Here is a 19,961-nt window from a genome sequence, read left to right as displayed (position 1 = left end):
CAAGCTCTTATTGCTGCCACCTGTTCCATTTAATGACCTTGATTTTGAGCAAAAGCTGGCTCTCGAAAGTCTCGTCAGACATTTTGCGTTACTTCTTACTCAATATGTCGACTGCTACGCTGAACACCATTTGAGCTGGGGCACTGGATGGGAGTGCCATATTATTCCTCACGAATGCTTCATGCTCTGCATTGAGCTTTTTCAGCGAAGCAAGGGAAGTGCTATTTACCTCGAATGTAGAACAAAGCTTCGTCGTTGCAGCCGTTGCCTGCTATTCGAGAGATTTGGTAAATCCTTCCGATACCTCCGATACCCGCGATAACGGTACCCGATCGATATGATGCATACGCAAAAACGGCGGCGAAGTATCGGATATCGTTATCGGAGTCATCGGACCGATCTACTAAAATTCTCCATTGTCTAAATCGCGAAGCTATAGAAGTCATCAATAGCAAAACATAGTTGTAACAGCAAGGTGATAATTAAATTATAAATAAGGTTTGGCTCGATATTCTTCTTCCTTTGGCTCTGAACAGTTCGAGCCTCACTTGAGACGTTGGTGAATAAAAAAAAAAAAGTTTCCAGTATATAAATATAAGTAATAAAGGAAAACGAAGGACACTCGTAACAACAATTAATTAGAACGTCGGTTAAAACAAGGAAATGTAAACGCCCGTTTGCCGTGTGTACCTTTCTTGGTGCCGTTCAAAAACGCACGGAGCACGAACAGACTGCAGTTTACTCCGGTGTTCTCCAGATAGACGTCCGCTGATGCCACGGGCAGCAAAGGGCGCTATGGCCCCACTCACGAGTTTCACTCTCTCCTCAAGCCCAGAATATCAAGTCTACGTCAGCCACCATTATGTTTTATTTGTAAAAATATCTGCCTGAGATAAGATGCGTCCTGCTGGGGCAAAACAGGAAGAAGAAAGGAAGACTATTACCATTTTCTAAGTGCTCGCAAAAAAACTGACTCACAAAAAGGGTAGGGTAGACGGAGCGTTGTCTCGTGTTTTGACACCATGAAAATGGTTGCAGTCACTATAATTATGAAGGACACTGTTAATTCTTTTCAGTGCACTTACCGCCTCGAGCTTCTCGAAGAGTCGCACAATCACTTGGTGTCCTCCTCTCACCGTCTTCGATCGCAAAGAAAAACAAAGGGACTAAAAAAAGCGGGAAGAGGGAGGGGGGGGGGGGGGGGGGGCCCTTTTTTTTTTTTTTGTAGAATTGTTTATTTAGATTTTCTGACACTGATGTTAGGGTCTAAAAAAAAGATAGACTCAGGGGCTTGGTGTTGCAAAAAAAAAAAAAAGGCTTTGCGGAACTGAAGAGTGCCAAGCCTCCCTTCGCGCTGGTCGGTTCGCGTGACAGTGTCACTGCGCTCGACTTTACAAAAATGAAAAGAAAAGAGCTTTATTTAAAATAAAAGGGAGGGGGGGGGGGGGGGGTCGGTTTTGACAAAAAATGTAACGGATTACAAGGAATCCGTTACGTCAAAAATGTAAGGGAATTACTGTAAAATTGCTCTAGAAACTATGTAATTGTTCCGTTACTAAATTACTGATAAATGTAAGGGATTACAAGTAATTTCGTTACTTGTAACGGATTACGTACAAGTCTGCCACAATTACGCCATCAAGCTTTGCAAAGGAAAGACTGCCAAGAAATAGTCCCCTTTTGTCTTCGCAATCTCACCGCGACAGAGAACCTTCTGAATCAGTGGAGGTCTGTGCGAGTATACTTGGGCCAGACTAGGACCAGTACGCCTCTGCAAAGCCATGAACATTCCAACCCGAGATCCTTTCATGGCCGATTTAACTTAGCCTACCCGGTCGTGGATGCTGCATTATACATTATTAGACCTGTGTCCCGCGAAAATGTTTGCAATGATAAAACATTTTTAACTTCACCGTAGACCGCGGGTTTAATCGTAACATGTTTTTTTTACAATTAATGATAATTTTTTTATTAATAATATTATTTAGCCACTCTGCTTATCGGACAAATCTTGCAATTTTCCTATTTACCAACGTCCCTTGACAACTAACCGCCTCTCACAATTCGTCAGCGCTAGCTTGTGAAACCTGGAAACATCCCCAGACGAAGACATACTATACGTGTTTGTCCATCTTTGTCGTTGTATATTCCACGCTTTCATTTCCCGACGACTCGACTCTCCTTTAAACCGGAATGCGGCATATACGGTGTCTCGCTTGAACTTTAAATATAGAATATGGCGACCGTTTCATATTTCTACACCGCTTCGCCGCCCGCATTTCGTCGCGCTTGCACAACGGGCAACTCGACCCGACACCCAAGGCTGGGCAACGCGTCGCACGCGCAGACGCCCGGAATTCAGAATGCAATGTATTATAGTTCGTCTCCGCGAACCCCTGGACTATCGTGACGTTGCATATCTTGTCGTCTCGACCGGGCGACCTACGCGAACCGCGAGTCATACGAGCGTGCGAAGTGGTGGCCAGCCGCCGTCACACCGCTAATTCATCGTGCAAAAAACAGTCTGCAGACAGTAGAGAGTTTTAGGGAACCGTTCTTGCTCGTCCGATACGGTACGATTGTCCCTCCGGTACGAACTGCGCATGCGCTACCGCAGAAGACTCGCACATGCGCATGCATATATGTATTACGCAAACGTGTTCCGACCACGCGTTAGGTGTGTCCGCAGATTATCATGTCGTCATGTCCTCGGCGAACGCCGTGTCTTTTGTGTGATACGTATATATGAGCCGCTTGACCGTGGCTCAGACTTGAACGTAGCTCAACTGCTGTACTCAAGGTACTGTAGTTTAACTACTTTTCCGAGTACGTTAGTAAGTTTCAATTAAATTTTTATTTCGGTAATCAGTAGTTTACTTTAATTACTTTTTCCGAGTAACTTAATCCTACTGAAATTACAGATTACTTTCGAATTTTAGTGGTTGTTTTGCTTATCAACTAACATTCCTGCAAAAAAAAAAAAAGATGATATGTTGGAAGATCAGCTGATATTTGCAAAGAGAGGGAAGGATGTGACGTAGGCCGGGAGGGAGAGTGGTTTGGAGGGTCCGAAACCCCCTAATATTTTCACGAGCTCCCAACCGTACAATCCCTGCTGCGAGGCGCGGGGAACGGTCATACACGTCGCAAGTGAAGCCGAGTAAAGGCCCGTTCACACTCTTGCAACCCAGTACGACCGAGTGAGACCAGACCGGTTTTTAAGCCTTTTGCGACTTCTTAGGACCGGATGCGCGGCAGCGGAGCTGGTCCTAAGAGATCGCAAGAGGCTTAAAAACCGGTCTGGTCTCTCTCGGTCGTAGTCGGTTGCAAGAGTGTGAACGGGCCTTAACTGCGGGATTAGCGCCGAAGACTGACGTTTCTTTGTGTCCCGAAGCTCAAAGAGGCGAGCGCTTGACGTATTTTTTTTTTTTTTAAGAAAGGGCTTGTCTCAGCTTTTTCCCCACGTAAGAATTGTCGCCCACTACAGATGTACGCGCTGCATCCTCACTCAAAGGAGGCAACAAAAAAAGCACCCGCTCTGGAGCTCATCTGGTGCTCCCGTCGTTTGTGCTGTACTCGAAGAATCGCGTGCTAAAGGGCAACGCAAATGTGACCTCTTTGCGTTGCCTTTCCTCCGAAAACTCAGAATATGCAAGTCTTCCAAGATTTGAAGATCGTTCGAGAAACCTTAGTAATTCCCCTAACGTTTTTAGATAAAAAAAAAAAAGGAGTGTTGGGAAGTACTTTAAGTACATGGTACTTGAAGTACTTCAAGTAGGTTTAGAAAACTTGTACTTTACTTGAAGTACATTCTCCGAGCATGCGCTTTCACTTTATAATGTATTTTTTTTCTGGAACTTTCTGCGGAAAGTGCAATTCCTGACTTCAAAATACATTCCCTAAACTTTAAAAAAAAAAAAAAATGGAGTGTCCTTTTGTGAAAAAACGCCATCGCCTTTCGAGACGTCATTCGGTCTTTTCTCTGAGTGAAGTAATGGCGGCTATAACACCGATACAAATGAGTGCCTTATGAGCTGATTGTGCTGAATGGTTCGTCAGCAAGAGCAAAACAACTACTATGGCGACTTGACTTTATTCAATATTTTCCGCCATATCCGAAAAAAAAAAAAGCTGGTGCACCTCCGATAATGGCGCAATACCAGTTAAAAATTAAAGAACACCGTATCATGAAACAGGGCATCATGAAATATAGTGTTAAAAACTACTTGTACTTTACTTTGAAAATACATTGTATTTATAGTATCTTACATCAAATACATAGTGTTTATAGTACTTTACATCTGCATTGTGTTTATAGTACTTTATATCAAGTACATTGCGTCCGGTGTACTTACTACTTTACTTGAAGCACATAACCTCTAATTCACTTTTACTTTACTTCAAGTATTTGTTAGATGTACTTTACACAACACCGTAAACAAGCAAACACTGTCTACAAAATCAAGCTCAGGCAGTGCTATAAACCTCAAAGTAGAAATGATACATCCGCAATAAATCACTGACCAAAAAAAAAAAAAAGTACAAAACAATTGGGCACGCACAAGCGGAACCAGCAATTAAAGCATTTGTGTGAAAACATAAGCCGCTTTATATTTGGCTAGCGTAATTTCGCTAACGGATCAAAACCTATGTACTTTGTTGTCGCTATAAAATAATATAATAGTAACTTCAGAAGTAACTCGCTACTTTATTACGGTTGTTAGTAATTTGCTCAATTACTTTCCATTTCAGTAATTTGTGCTGCAATCAAATTACTTTTGGGGCCACTACTCAGTAACTTAACCTAATTACTTTGTTTTAGTAACTTGTACATGTCTGCCATGGCTTCAAACTAAAGTGAGCTAAAAAGACAACTAAAGAACACTGAAAGCATTCGTGCCTCTATTTTCACGCAGCGCATCCGGAGAGCGAACCTCTGCATGCCTTCACGGAGGGAAATCAGCAAGTAAACGTGAGTAGACCTAAAAATGAAGTCTACAATACATTCTAAAAAAAGCCTATGCGTCTACTTTCCCGCACAACACTCGGAGAGCCAATCACCTTAACTTACGGAGGCAGCTCAGCGAATGACGATGCCGAAACATATGTTTAGACCGAAAAACGCAGTGTGAGTTGTGACACTAAGCGATGCAAAACGTCACGCTTGCATTGCCTGATGTCAGAACTCCAACTGCGTTTTTTTGGTCTAAACACATGTTTCGGCATCGTTATTCGCTGAGCTGCCTGCGTAGGTTGCGGTGATTAGCTCTCCGAGTGTTGTGCGGGAAGGTAGACGGACGGGCATTTTTTAGAGCGTAAGTGACACTGAAAGTGACGCATGCGTCCAAAAATTAGATGCTTGATCACCTCTGTGTGTCTCACCGAATACGTTATTTTGTTAGTATTTTAGGCACTGTCATTCCCCGAGTAGAGATTGCTGTGATTGTCTTTCCATGCTGTAAGGGGGTAAAGTACAAAACATCCCCTCAAAAAATTTTCATTTTTCTTTTTTCTTTTTTTGTTTTTTACAGCCAAAATAATGTATGCATCGCCGAAAGGTTAATTCTAAGCCCAAATGTAGCGCTATACACTCTGAGAAATAGGGAGTGTAGGGGGTACACCCCTTTGTCCCATATGTAACACCCCAAAACAACAATTCGACGTTCAGTCCACCGACATCGAACCGACAGTACCAACTTTCACGAACGGCTTGATAGTCGAGTGATACAACTTATTAAAATAGCTAATGCACTCATTAAAGGCTACAAGGCAAGACAAGGTAATTTTGGCCCTGCTGCAAAACCGCAGTGTTTTCTTTCTTTTTTTTTTAATTAAGTTTTTGATGCGCACATTAGCTATTTAGTGCGTTATATCCAACAGCTATCAAGCCGCTCGTAAAAATTGGTATCGCCAGCTCGAAGTCAGTAGACTGAACGTCGAAATGTAGTTTTGGGGTATAACACATGAGACAAGGGGTTTACCTCCCTACACCACCTCTACCTTCTGAAAGTGTAGAGGTCAGAATCAGTTGCCAAAGTTTCAGCATTAACCATATTTCTTGTTCAAAAGTATAGGTGATTTTCTAAAAGTTTCAATGGGAAGGTCGGGCTCACTTCTGCCCATTTTTGGTAGCTGGCGCCATAAAGCTCCATATATTCGAGAGCTTTGTCGGCCGCCATTTTCCCATTGAAAATTTCAGGGAATCAGTTATAATTTTCGGTTAAAATAACGATTAGTGTTTAAACTTTGGCATCTGATTCGTACACTCTAAGCCCGGTCCCACTTAGTAAGAGGGACATTTCTTCGATTTTTTCCCACTTAACTTTAAGGGGGGCGACAGACCTCTTAATATTACATGGAGATGCTCCCTCTTAATTAAGTGAGACACCACCCCTCTTAAAGTAAGCGAGGCGGCGTCTCCCTTAAATTTGAGGTCAGAGTCCCTTAGTAAGAGGGACAGTTTTTAGATATTTTCTTCCTTAAATTTGGAGGGACGGTGGCCCGCTTAAAATGCAGGGGTATAGTCCCCCTTAAGTCGGGGTCACGCTGCTTATACTTCAAACAAAATACATTCTGCAGACATGTTCCGAAACGAGTCGCCTCGACATCCGCACTCCGTACGCCACGAGGTAACCAAATCAAGAGGTTACTTTGTCACGTGACATATAAAGCACGGATGTCGCGGTGACTCGCATGGGAACATGTCTGCAGAATGTATTTTGTATGATGTATAAGCAGCGTGACCCCGGCTTTAAGTTACCTCTGTTATTGTATCGTACAATTTCTGCTCCTTCGTGTTTTGTGTGTAAGCTGACATGCTGCACTGCACTTCTCGCACTTTCGCTGATATTGTTTAACCAAAGTTATTCTGTGCTGCGTAGCATAATTGAAATTTGATCTGTATATCTCGTTTGATAAACGGAATCAATGTGTTAAAGAAAACAGTAACAATCTTTAAGAGTAAACACTGTTTTATTTGCCATGACACAAGAAAATATTTTAATATGTCTTTATCAAAATAATAATTCTATAACTATGTTCTGGTAGCTTTTACGAATAAAAAAGACTTAGAACGACGCCAGAAATCGGCGTTTCTTGGAAACTATCACACAAAAAATTTCGTGCTGCAGAGTGACTCATTTTGCCTATCATAAACAATAACAATACAATCGTGCTGGAAAAAAAAAGTTTTTTTAGCGGATAACACAAAAAGAAAAGTACATTCTAAAAAAAAGCCCGTGCGTCTACTTTCCCGCACAACACTTGGAAAGACAATCACCATAACTCTCGGAGGCAGCTCAGCGAATGTAGATGCCGAAACATATGTTTATACAAAAAAAAATGAGTTGCGACATTAAGCACAACAAACGTGATGTTTTGCATTGGTTAATGTCACAACTCGGACTGGCTTTTTTGGTCTAATCTTATGTTTCGGCATCGTGATTCGCTGAGCTGCTTCCGTGAGCTACGGTGATTGACTTTCCATGTGCTGGCTCGGGAAAGTAGATTCCTGTGCTTTTTTTAGAGCGTAGTTACCTACTTCATAGCATTAAAAAATAATTATTCGGCGTCTCTTGCCATCAGCATAGGCTCAGAATTTCTGTTGTTTTTGAACGGCCATAAGCCAGCTCCGACATAAACTGAATCGAAACACTTTATTTTCAACGAGCAGCCCCTAGAGGAGTCCAAGAGTTTGTCCACATGCCATAGGGTAGGAGAGTCCCGTTATGTAATACACCCATAAGCACATGACTAGTGCCCCCTCCGTAGTCGTGCTAGCGGTGAGTTTCACTGACCAGTTCCCAGAAACGATCCCTTTCTCCGAACCGAAGAAAGTCTTGGGTCTTGGAACTTTTTCGTCAGGGGTAAAATCGTCCTGCAAGCAGCAATTGTTAAAAAAAAAAAAAATTGCGTCAGCGTCAAACTTAGATTTCTATTTTTGCATTCGCTTTTTCACATACCATAGGTGATGAAAGAACTTCTGGCCAATCGAGACCGGAGGATGGTCTTAATGTTCAAGAATGTTGTTGGGTTGTCTCCGCAGAAGGCCCCTTTTACCTCCTACAGGTTTCCCAGCATGGTGACGATCGTGTTATGGAACCGAAGTTGTGCATCCACCTTTAGCTGAATGAAAGACCATATTGTTTTCCTTTAGATACAGAGAGTGGGAATTAGAATGAAGGTAATGAAGCGCTTTCACCTGTTATCAAGCAGGCGCTAGGAAACAAATGCGAAAATAAAGTGCAAACAGTTCAAAGATTCGGAACCCAATCTGTATACGATGAAATAGCGAGTGACATTAGCTTATGACGTAACTTCTGCTACTATTAATTTTTGGTACGAGAATAGACTGCAGCTTTAATTAATTTACGAGAATCAATCGTTTCTGTATTACCAAGACAAAACGAGAACGTATTTAGTAGTAGATGAACTTTAGAAGCCCCATGTGCTTTGGAAAGCATGGATTGTATTTGCGGCTCGAAGCTGCAGAAGTGATCTAGTGCATGTTTTAGAAAGCAACATAATCAAATAAAAAATTACATTTCTGTAAATATTTCGCCGCAAACCATTCATTTTTTTTTTTTTTTTTCAGAAGCAGAGCATATGCCAACAGAACGTTAATAGAGCCTACCTACATACCAGAATACAGAAAGTTAATAATTACCGAGTTCGTTGTGAACCGTGTGCGGGTGGCCGCAGTAGGCTCACCATTCAGGGTGGTGCGTTCCACCGTGCAGAGGGTCCCGGTAGAGCTCTTTAAACGAGCAATCCGAGCGGAACCCCCGCCTGATTCCCTTCATGTCAACGTTCGTTGCCATTGCCTCACTCTGAAAACAAGATTGTTAATAACGGTCAGTCATTTAACGTCCATAGTCAACCTAGCCCTAAAGCGCATAAGAAAGAAAAAAAAAAAGCAAACTTCTGTTTATATATTTTTCGCGGATGTACCACACAGAAAAAAAAATACTCAGCCAGCTACAGAAAACAAAGAGCATAATAAACATCATAAATAAAATCTCCAAAAACAAAAACATGGTCGGCGCCCAAAAAAAATAATAAAAGCCGGTAGCTGTGCCGGCACGACCGTCAAATATAACGAACAAAACAGTACGCCAAAATACAAAAAAAAAAAAAAAAAAAAAAAAACGTACTCCCTGGCCACCGCTACTCTCTTCCCCCCTTTCCGCAGACGCCGCGACGCCGACGCAACGCGAACACGCGAAGAAAAAAAAACACCTTTATTTCTTCTTTTTGTTTTGTGCCCGTCCAATCCCCCTGCCCCTTTCACAAACATGCACACATTATGGGTTTTTGCTCGCCGCCCACTTGAGAAAAAAATTTTCATAATTTTCATGTCTACAACATAACGTTGCAGTGTAAATGGCTGTAATGAATTGTGAAGGCCAACAAACGCAAAATCGCCAACATTGTTTCTGTCAATCAACGCTCTCGGGCGGTCAACCTCAAGCATTTAGTGTGCACACCGAGAAAGACATCGGCGAGCCAAGCTTACAAACACTGACTTCCCCAGCTAGGGTGCCTTTATGTTGGCTTTGCCCTAGGGAGGGTGATGCCATCCTTTGTAGTACCCGATGCCGACAGTGTACGCTCACTGATAAAATACCAGGAAATTGCCGGTAATAAAATGCCGGCGTAGCACTGCCAAAGGTAGCAGCTCGAGCTGGGAGAAGAACGATCGCGCGTTCGAAATTAAAGAGTAGACAAAAGCGTCGGACAGAAAATGGTCTGATATCACCAGCTTATGACAGACGCGTACACATTAGGACACCCTAACCCGCTAAAAGTGTTTTGTGCGAAAGACAGCCCTGCGGCTCACGGCAGGGCAAACGATTAGCGACGCTTTGTCCTAGCTGAACGAGCAGATCCAGGAAGCGACCGCGTCCGCGGACTACAGCTGAACACTCTCACTCTACATGCAAAGCTCGTGCATCTCACAGCCAGCGTGAAAATATTGATGGCTCGTTATTCCCACCCGCAATGCACCCAAAACAAAAGCGCCAATATGACAGGATTACTTACCCGAAAAAAGTCAAACGAGCAGCATGACGCTTGCGACTCTCCGGCAACGACCGTTTCCAGCTCTCCGTGAATTGGCGCGAAGCCTTAGCACCGTCCGAACTCTTTGCCGTGGATTAGTGCGCCTGCCCCTCTCCTCCTGACCGAACTACATTGGTCGAGTTAAGAGGGACCAGTCCCCTCTTAATATGAAGGGACACGCGTGAATCTTTTTGTCTGTCTTTCCTGTTCAGAGGGACTAACAAAACGGTTTCCTTGGTCTCTCTTAATATGTTGGTGTCCCTCTAGATGTTGCTATTTTATTTTTCAATTTCCCTCTTAAAAAGGGCTGTCCCCCTGAAAGCATTGTTGTCCCCTCTAAAATCAGAGGGACAGCGTTTTTTATGAGAGACCGGTTTTAGAGTGTACCTCTATAGGGCTACGTTTGGGCGGAAAATCGTTCAGTCATGCGTAGCTTATTTCTGCAATATTTTTTTTTTTTTTAAGGACACTTTGTAGATGGGCTGACGTTCCTTTTAAGAGTGAAGCGAAGAGCGAGGTACAGCTTCATTCACTCTAAAATTCACTTACTCTACTCGTCCACTTTCCCGCACTGCACGCGGCGGTGCACCAATCACAGAGTCCTGTACTTACACAGACAACCCGAGAGACGCAAGGCGTTATCTTGGCACCACTCCGCAACCCAAATGAAGATTGCTGCTTCGGGTGATAAGAGCGCCGTAAAACGAAGCCTTATGCGTGACCACGATACTTCCTCGGCATTTCTTAAGTTGTGAAAGACTACATAGCCGCTGACAGCTTGAGAAACAGAGGGGGGCACGGCCTATTTACGTATCCTGGTTCATGATTGGTTCTTCGGCGTTCTCGTCGGTTAATGCCGTCATCTGATTGGCTCCGGAGCGATAAAGAGATGCACGGGACTCTCCACACCCTTGAGTTGCTTAAAGCCCGACCTACAAAACGTTTTTCCGCCAGGTAGGAAAATCCTCCTCGCCACCCCTGCCCTTTTCCCCTCTCCCACTGCTATCTTGGCGGAGGGGACTCCATTTGTTGGGGCCGGCTGAGCCAGGATAAGCTCCCGGCTTATCCGGCCCCAAGATGCAGCAACCAAAGGAGTCCCCCCGCCGTCAACATAAGAGTGGGACAGGGGAAAATGGGAGGGGTGGCGAGGAGGATTTTCCTACCTTGCGGAAAAACGTTTTGTAGGTCTGAACATTTTGCTGAACATTAAAGGGCAACTCCACTTCATTTTTACAATTTTTGGGTTATGATCTGTTTAGTCGAAGCCGGCGGCCCTGAATCACGAGATATAATTTGTTTTTCGGTAGTGTGTATAGTTTTGTAGATATCACGAATCCAAGTATCGTTCCCGCGGCACGGCGAAACCGAAACTACCGGTTGAAGCAGCTTGGCAACACTGATACTAGTGGCGCGTCGTCGGCATGACCTAGTTCTGGTCCCGCGCTTCTCAGCCGACGCGCCGACAAGGTCGGCTCAGTCGCACGTGGAGTTTCAAAACAGAAGGTTAGATGCACATTTTCTTTTTTTACCGCTTCACTTTGTTAATATGCACCAAATGTAGTAAGTTTTAGTGTGTATTTATAAATTTGCCGGCCGAAAAGCGAATCCGACTGCTATAAATATGACGCGGTCGGTGCCGGCGCAGCGTGACTGTATTTGTTTTTTGCTCGCGGACCGAGAGAAAACGAAATAACGGGAGATATATGGACAGATCTATCCACAAGTGGTCTAAGTTGCTAAGCTAAGGTGCCTTTATGTGCACGCTAGTTAGATCAGCCGCGACCTGCTGCGTCCGGCCGATCGTGCTGGAGCAGCCGGCGGACGGTACGCGAACAGCGACGGCACCGCATCGTTCTTCAAAGACGCGTGTTTCGTGAAGAAATCCGCAACAGTCAGCAGCTTCAGATCCCGTGTGTAGGTGTCTGACGTAAAGTGCTGGGAGCAGAGCTTCGCGTTGGAGCTCAGAGTCAACGGTCTTCCGAAGTCTATCTGGCGAACGGCACCGACCCACACCTTGTGTTTCTTACGGTCTCTTGGGAACTGGTGGAACCGCATCTCTGGGTTGCGCACAGGGTTTTTGGTGCAACCCAGGCCACTACAAATCCTGCTCGACATTGCTCAACGCGAGTACGGCGAGTCTCTCCGGCTCCACGACGCGCGCGTGAGCGAGCGGCACCGCTTCGCTCTCTTCCGCGCTGTCGCGGAAGCAATGCTGGAGTTAAAGGAACTGCCTGGAGGCTAATAAAAATAGGGAAACACAAAATAATGTGGTAAACACCTCGTGCCGTCAGCGGAATCGCAGAATGCCACGGGAAACGAAGCGCTCGCGGCGTCCGTACGAGAGCGTAGGACTAGAACTACGTCATTGCCCAGTGTTGCTTCACTAGCTCACCCGGTGCCAGCGTTGCTCACCCGCTTTCGGGCCGCTAACCGAGCCGGGAGAACATTTTTAATATTGGTTTTAATCGATAACGCGGCGTCGGTTTGACGTAATATTTTGGGTATGACCGTATTTTGACCTCCTAAAGCGATATCAGTCATTTCGATAGGGTCGACTTTTTGAGTGGAGTTGCCCTTTAAGTGTAAATGCTAGTGGGGTGGTACGTAAACCACGGTGCTGTTTTATGGGCACTGATATACCCCTTTCTCACGGTCACTAAAAAAGGCCTTAGAACCTCTTCATTTTTTTTTTTTTTAATTTAAAGATTTTTAAGGTTTTGAAAAGAGAGAATAAAGGGGCGGGGGGGGGGGGGGGGGGGGTATTGCGTGCTCAACAGAGTGTATAGTGTATGCTGAACGGGATTTAGAGACCTATAAATGCCGTTATGAGTTTTTGTTCCGACCTTCCGGGATAATATGTCATAGTGTCAAACATGCAGAAATACATCCGTGTTCGCCTCCTTCCGTATATGAAGAACGGAAGGTCAAACAGGGTATTCGTCTTACAACACCTGCGCCGCAAACACGTATTTATATCGCCACGTTGACGCACTCGTGGTCTGCGCGTTGGCTTAAATTTCTCACCGAAAAGGGCACCGCGGACGCTTAGCTTTAGTTAAAACCAAGCGCTGGCATTCTACAATTTTTTTTTTATGTGTTGGTCATTTAGATGCGGTTACTTCCTTCCAGTGTGGAATGAAGATGTTACGAGTAACGTACGTTACTGCTAAAGCGCTAAGCAGCTGGCACACGCTGCTAATATAAATCGTGCAAAAGACAGTCTGCAGACACAAAGGAGTTTTAGGAAAACGTTTTTGGACATCCGCTACTCGTATGATGGGCCGTCCGGTACGCACTGCGCATGCGCTGTCACAGAAGACCCGCTTATCCGCAGTTTGCACCAGAGGGCCCCATCGCATACCGTATCGTGTGTGCAACAATGGTTCCCTAAAACTCCCTATTGTTTCTCCCTCGCATGACGGTCCTTCCACATCGGCCATACAAAATCTGCCTACTCATGCTCGAGGCATACCTATGTATGTACATACGTATGCGACAAAATTTTCGGCCGCGTGATTTATGCCTAACACCAGAAGAGTTTTTTTTTTTTTTTTCCTTCGGCAGTAGATTTAACAAAAAACAAACTGCGGTACCCTTTTTTTTTTTTTTGGCAATCAAAGGTTGATGATCAATTTATATTTTCTTGCATACTATGCAGTTTTTTTGTTTTTTTTTTTGTGTGTACTATAATGTTTTCTGAAACGTGGTATAAACTTCTGACTCGCATGACTTTTCTTTCACCTAATAACCAGCTTTTTTTTATGACGAGACGAGAGGAAATTTGGTGGCGGTATTTCGACGCGCGTTAGTCAATCCCTGACTTGCATGTATTGCGGAGTTTACCGAACTCAATACGAGTCTTACGAATTATCGTCGCTACTCAGCGGAAACAATGTTTTTAGTGCGCTTTATCGTCCTCTGTCTGGCAATCTAATCAACTTTCTTTCTGCTCTTGATAACTTAGTTCGTTATATCAGTGACTATATCTTTATCTCCTTTTTAATATTGACTCGTTAAAAACGTCCACCGCGCGCAATGAATTCTTTACAGTTATTGAATCAAATGGGCCTGAAAAAGAAAACGAAAAAACCAACGCCCTATGCGATTTCTTTAAAAAATGAATAAATAATCCTCTATACCATAACCTCCTATATCTATGCGATACATTTGTTCAATCTAAAGACGCTGATGACTTAGAAAAGTTTAGGGTATATAGAAACTGAACTCTCTGATTAAAAAAAAACACTAAAATATAGCACAATTGCAACATGTTCGGTGATATACAAAAAACGAACCAGAGAAACTATGGAAAAATATTAGCCGTGTCTTAAAACCTTACGGTCTGAAACCTCGTCTAACAAAAATTGTGCATCTTGGCCAAGAATTGTTTGGTATGGCTCTCGCGGACACTTTTAATGGCTACTTAGTAAACCTAGTTGGCAGTACTCCAGATGTGACAAATCAACAAGACCCTTGTGAGAATATTAATAAACAGAATCATTCATTTTTTTTAGCCCAACAGATGAGCAAGAAGTTACGTCAGTGTTTACGTTGAACATCCAACCAATCAACTTTGATTTTAATTTAGTACCTGTACCGATAACGTATATATTTAATCTTTCAAAGTTTTCTGGAATATTTCCGAAACTTATGCACGTTGTATTAAGTTTTAAAAGTGGCGATCAAAATATTTTGGGGAACCATTGACCGATTTCTATATAATCTAATTTTTCTAAGGGTTTTGAGAAAGTTCTTCATATTAATTCAACTGTCTAGACATCTGGGCCGTTTTTCTCTAGTAACACACTGCCAGCGCGATTTCAGAAAGTAAGAGTCTATAGAATCGGCTCTTTTATCTCAGAAGGGAGTTAAAATTAATAATATCGAAAATAAACTATTTACTTTAGCGACATATGTTGATTTTTTTAAAGCGTTTGACTTAGTTAATCACAATATTATTTTGCGAAAATTACAATGCTAAGGCATTCGAGGCACTGCGGCTTAACTTATTTAAGTTGTACCTGACTGAGCGCAAACTGTTTACTAAAATCAATAATTCATTATCGTGCCTGAAACCGATAAAAACAATAGTACCTCAAGGAAGCGTATTAGGTCCACTACTATTTCCTAAATTTATTAACGATATCAAGTACTGTGTTTCTGATTGCAACGTAATATATTACGCTGATGACACTACATTATATTTTACGAGTTACACATGTAATGCAATTTAACCTTTAGCAAACCGTATGCTTTCCCAACTCTGTCTCTGGACTGATGTAAATAGGTTAAATGTTAACACAAACAAAACCAAATGCATGTTATTCCGCGCCAAAAAAAGATGACAGTTTAATATACGTACTTTGGTTGACGACGTAATCGAAGTAGTTAAAAACTTCAAAATATTGGGTGTCATCTTTGCAGACACTTTATCGTGGAATTAACACATAGATTGCATCCATCAAAAAGCCAGAAGGTAGGCGCATTATCCGCCCAATATTACCAACATTTGTCATGCTCATAATTTTTCATGGCCTCGTTCAATCACACTTTGTATACGGTCATCTATGGACGCGCAGGCTTTTCTTAGAGTTTATTTATATTTTGTACGGTGGTGGTACCCCATACTATAGTATGGGGTCCCACCACCGTACAAAATATAAATAAACTTCTGATTCTGCATTAAAAAAGCGTTACGTGTGGTCGCTAATGTGCCATACTGTTCCCAGACGGCCCTCTATCTACACGATTTAAGGTTGTAAGCTTACCAAACGTTCATAACTACCGCCTTCTGACGCGAGCGTTAAGGTGAAAAATGGTCTGTATACCTACCCCTCGCACCGACTATGGCAGTGCATTTGTCAGATATATTCTTCCATCTCTATTAAACTCATTGTATTAATGGCAAACTTTCAGTCATGATTTGTCATTTGATGAGCTGTTTACTCCGCCCTCTGCATTAGGAGCATCATTTATTTATTTAATAGTTTCAATTGTGTGCTTTGTTAACCAACGTGTAAGTGATAAGATTTTGTGTGTGAGTGTGTGTGTGAAAGTACACCTATGTATCTGCGTGTTAAATACCGTGCATTACAAAAAGTTATTCCTGCCGCTGACCTTGAACTGCTGCCATCTTGAAGCTGGTGCCTCGTCAAGTTGTACTTTCCAACACCCTTATACCCCAGCAACCATCTTTCGTATTGAAAGAAAGTAAAAAATTGAATTGAATGTAGCAAACATTTTTCGTACATGACTGAAGTGTGTTACCAGAATATCCTGCGACCATGTCTCCAGCGAACACTGTGTCCTTTTACTGATGTATGAGCGATGTGACTTGGGCGTTTCAGTGACGTACCGACGTAGTCGTTAAGTTCCGCGAAATTTACTAGCAAGTAATGTCGTTAGTATGTTACAGGATTATCAATCAAACTACGTTACCTGTTACGTTTGGTTACGCTTTCGGTCTCTTTGAATGGCTAAGGCGCCGTCGGCACCTCGCGTGTACTCTACAAGATTGATGAATAATTAATATATTGTGAAAACGCTCTGTTCCAGTTCAGTTGTTGTCAAAGTTTGTTTCCGCTTCTTTTCGATGCCAACTAATAATAATATTAAAACTGAAATTAACGCACAACTAACCCAAAAACAGCTTTCGTTAGTTTTAGGAAGCAGCGGTAACGGTACTTCGTTACATTTTTACGACGGTAACAAATCTTAGTAACGCGTTAAGCTCCAGTCACGCTCTGGCCATACATCGTAGGAAATACATGGTGCTCTCTGCAGACTTGATGACAAAATTGGCGGCGAACTCGCCTTATGCATGTTCGAAGCAGACATGTACAGGTTATCCCAAAAAACGTAACTAAATACCGTTCGTCGTTACTATCTCAAAGTGTAACTAAATATGTTACTCGCTACCGATTCTCAAAAAGGAACGCGCTACTTTACCTCAAGGAAAGAGTCACTTTACTGGTTAAATTGACGGCCAAATACACAACTGCCTTTGTTTCAGGATTTATTGTTTTGCTTTCAGTAGTCGTTGCACATTAAAGCAGTAGCTGCCTTTCCAAGTTTCCATCGGTCATGTTTTCCCGCTTCCTTGAGAATACAGCTCCGGCAACGCTGAAGAGTTTTCTACGGACGTTCTCGAAGGAACGGCAGGATTGTGCTTCAGAAAAAGCTGGCGAATCTGGGATTCCCCTCTCTCTCTCTCTCTCTCTCTTTTGTTCTCCCTGCTTCTGAAGTTCAAAGTTAACAATGGGTTCTGTGCCTTCCCGTGTCGGCCACCTCCGGGTTTGCATTCGGTCTGTACACGATTCCTAGAAGCTTCAACCAACAAACCTTATTGTGTTCGCTGGGTGAAGGACATTCCCAGCTGTAGAGTTCGACCGACGAGTTCCGCGGAAAACGTTGCTATACTCATACTATTTAGTTGTTTTTTCGAGTTGCCCATCTGCCTTTGCCGGAATAGACGCATACTCAGGTTGGAATGAAAACGAGGGGGGTATCGGCGGTCGCGTTGGCTAGCGCACTCTCGGAGCACGTGGAGCGAAAGCTGGCGCTGCTGAGAACCCAGGGATCCTGTTTTCAATCCGCTCCAATGCCCGTTTCAATCTGAATGAGCATCGTACCGGCGTGCGGTCGTGCATCACTACTGCGTGGCGCACGTTATAAAGACCCCAGGCTAGCGGTTGTACTGCACTGGCTAAATTGCTCATCTACGGCTGGGAGACAAATCGCCCGTTAAGGTAGTCTACACGTTATTTTTCAAAACTAACGAAATACCGTTATTCGTTTCTTGTCCTTAAAAAGACCTAAGTGCGTTACCGGTCCCTTTTTCTAGAAAAGTAACTAAAGAGCTTACTCGTTGCCGAAAAAAGTAACTAGGTAGAAGTGATTAGCGCGTTACGTACATGTCTGGTTCGACGTATGTTTGCCCCGTACATACGTATGCTTCGAACACATGTCTGCAGAAAGTTTTGTATGAACAAGGTGAGACTGTCATGCAAGGAAGAAATATGCCTCAAACAGTGTCTGCTGTCTTCTGTGTACGGTGTATTGGCAGCGTGACCGTGGCTTTAGCTTTTGGCAAGTTAACGAGTAACGCTATTTCGTTACTTATTTTCCGATAACGGACACAACACTGCTCTCTCCGAGGATTTGCAAGAAATTGACTGTAGCTCGAAGGGTGTCCGGGAGAAGCACTGAGGGAAACCCGAGTGTCACTTCCCGGAACTCCGAGTCTGCTTCACAAGGCTATCGCTCATTTCTCTCCCTCTCTTTTTCTCTTTTGGTCGTCCGTCTTTTTTTCTCCTTTGCATGATAATTTTCTTTTTATCCAACGTGCGACTTCTCGCGTGCGCGCGTGTGTGTCCGTCGCCTGAATCCCGGAAACAGGATATCCGGAAGTGGTGCTCCGAAGACCCACTTCCGTGTGTGCAACGAAGCTCCTATACATATACTTGCCTGTTTTTGTCGTCTGCTGCCTGTCGCCGCGAATGGATTGGATTGGCTTTGGTTGGCTCAGCGGCTTCTGTGCGCGGGTGTACGCAGCTTGCGCCCGTAATATCGGCTACCGGGAAACGCGTCGGGTGTGCCAACAAAGGGACGGTGTCGCGAGCGGGCCTCGTCGTCGGACTATCGGTGACCAGAACAACAGAAAAGCCTTTGATCGTCGAAGGAGCCTCGGCGTTAGACTACAAAAGGAATCTAGTACCGAATCGGAAACAGAATCCCCCGCGTGGCTTTTGTTGTCGTCCAATTAGGGACTGCCGTGGTCCAGCTTGCGGCATGTAAACAAATGCTCTAATCTGGCAACATTGCTTGGATCGATCGATGTGGCTTGCGAGAGAGTTGTAGGCTCCTGTCCCTCTTCGGATCGACCTGTGACCTTTCGATGGATTGTCTTGTCCTCGGAATTTGTAATGTTTGGTTTTCCGGTATCTTCTATGTTTTGTATTACAGTCCCCTTCGGTATACTAGAGTGCCTCAACCCAGAATAAATTTCGAAGCCACTATAAAGACATTTGCGATGGATAGCTGGCTCCGTTAGATGAACACGTCTTTCCAAAAATCATTAACGACTCCAGCTTTTCGGGTTCGAACACAATTACTGATGCAGGGGCTGAACATTTTCTTTCGCTTTTGTAGTACCGTCATTTCTTAGTGTTTGATCGTATAATTAGATTATAAGTTACTCGTTGGCTATAATCACTGTCTCTGGAAAATCGCGGCTGCGGTCCAGTAGTACTGCAGGCTTTCCCGTGGCCCAACCTCGTAACTACTGTGCGCTGCCGCGCAATGACGGAATTGAATTCAAGAATCAAATCTTATTCTTGTAGTGTCATTCAAATCAGCATAGCGTTTCATTTCATCGATCCGAGCCACACTGCCTTCTCTCCTACAGTAGGCGTCGCGTCGCGGTGGTTGCGGGTATTGGCCACGGGAAGCAGGACCGCTGCATGGCGCGGTTTTGCGCATCGTCTCTGATAGAAAACCGAAGCCTGAGAACGCGTCAAAATCGAGCGTTTTTTGAACCGCCGTAAAATACTGCCTTATATTTTTGTGAAGTGCGCGTATTTGGTGGTTTTCGATGATGCCCAGAAAGTCTCTGATTGAAACCATACCTCAGCTTACTAATCTAAAAAAGTTAATTGCTCAAAAGTAATGAAGAACTTAATGTATACCGGACATTACGTATTTTCCTAAATTGACACTTTGGCAAAAACCTAAATTACCTCAACTTTTTTTTTTTTTTTGCACGAGGCGTACTATTTGCAGCAGCGATCGGGCCCGCGTTTCGGTAAACACCCTGTGTATGCTGTATAAAAGAACGAAAAGTCCTCTTACATTTTTTAGATGCAGCTTTAACTCGCCGACTATCCGCATGTGTCATCCTCAAA

At 43.6% G+C, this 19,961-nt stretch overlaps 1 protein-coding gene across 4 annotated transcripts in view; it reads left to right on the top strand.

The window, feature by feature from the left end:
* The window catches only part of LOC8029110 (rap1 GTPase-activating protein 1), a 223,565-nt gene that overhangs the window by 83,296 nt on the left and 120,308 nt on the right, over nucleotides 1–19,961 (top strand). For all 4 annotated transcript variants that reach the window (XR_003919086.4, XM_042290952.1, XM_040223132.3 and 1 more), the window contains exon 2: nucleotides 4,917–4,972. The gene's annotated coding sequence lies outside the window, so the exon portion shown is untranslated. The remainder of the gene's footprint in view (nucleotides 1–4,916; nucleotides 4,973–19,961) is intronic.

Source organism: Ixodes scapularis, unplaced genomic scaffold (genome assembly GCF_016920785.2).
Source record: "Ixodes scapularis isolate PalLabHiFi unplaced genomic scaffold, ASM1692078v2 PGA_scaffold1__304_contigs__length_218370807, whole genome shotgun sequence".
NCBI lineage: Eukaryota > Metazoa > Arthropoda > Arachnida > Ixodida > Ixodidae > Ixodes > Ixodes scapularis.
Note: the sequence above shows the minus strand (reverse complement) of the source record. Positions and strands in the feature narration are given on the sequence as shown.